At 46.5% G+C, this 1,114-nt stretch overlaps 1 protein-coding gene across 1 annotated transcript in view; it reads right to left on the reverse strand.

Moving 5' to 3' along the window:
• Positions 1 to 1,114, reverse strand: part of frrs1a (ferric-chelate reductase 1a) — a 13,040-nt gene that overhangs the window by 11,415 nt on the left and 511 nt on the right. The window lies entirely within an intron of this gene.

A 1,114-nucleotide genomic window follows, 5' to 3' on the forward strand; every position in this document is an offset into this window, starting at 1 on the left:
TTGGTTAGCATGTTCATTTCAGTAGATATCTCTGAAATACAATAGATGGAGGTCTTGGTCATGACATCATCACAATTTTAGCTGTTACAATTGCACTATGGTGGACTATAAACCATTTATTGATTCAAAGACACATCCCAGGATGCATTGGGACACATTCTCAGTGATGGTCCTGAGGTCATCAGCTGTTTCGGATCTTCCAACATCATACACCCTCGCTCAGATGACCCAAACAGGGTTGATCACACCCTGCCTTGTGTCCCAGTAGCATTGGCACATGGATCAAAGCCCTCTGGAGGTCCTGTCTGTGGCCTCCATTGTGGACTTAATGGTTTTCCTTTTTTCAGCTAAGTAGAGGTTAGACCATGCACGGTTAGTGGCCAGAAAAGCCTCTACACCCCACTTCAACGGGTCCCCAGTGCACTTTCCAGCCACTTCTCCAGCACTGCTCCACCAGCTCCTAGTACTTGGACTGCCTCTGTTTCATTTGCCTCTTCCGCAACAGTCTTGTGAATGACGTCACACACGACTACAGGCTCTGCTCGTGGTTGAATGTAAACTACAATGGCGCCGATGTGTGAGAACTCCCTCGGTACAGAGTACAGTCTAAGACCGACAGCCAACAGTTCAAATCTCCTTCACTGTGATATGACCAGAGTTGCACCATCTATTGTTCACAAGCAGAACCAGTCCTCCATCTTTATTCTTTCCACTTGCTCTGGCATCTCTGTCCGCTCGTACTGCAGCGAAGCCGGGTAAATCTACACAACGGTCGAGAGTGTTGTAGTTTAACCAAGTCTCCGTGAAACACATGAGACTACACTCACGATATGCTCGCTGATTCTTCACAAGTGCCTCCAGTTCATCACACTTGTTAGCCAGGGAGTTGACATTTCCCATGAGGATCGATGGTAGAAAAGGCTTATATCTCCATCTCCTAGCCTTAGCCCCGGCTCTGCATCCACAGTACGACTTCTTCAGCTCGGCCAGTATGGGATGTTGAACTCCATATTTGGTCAACTTTAAAGCCAGGAGTTCTTCCTCTGTGCACATTATTTTCTCCATCGTCAGACGAAACAATGATATAGAATGAAAAACATCAATCGACAAAAAA

The sequence above is a fragment of the Seriola lalandi genome, unplaced genomic scaffold (assembly GCF_002814215.2).
Source record: "Seriola lalandi dorsalis isolate HSWRI2012SDOR001 ecotype SW California unplaced genomic scaffold, Sedor1 jcf7180002054981, whole genome shotgun sequence".
In the NCBI taxonomy this organism is placed as follows: Eukaryota; Metazoa; Chordata; class Actinopteri; order Carangiformes; family Carangidae; genus Seriola; species Seriola lalandi.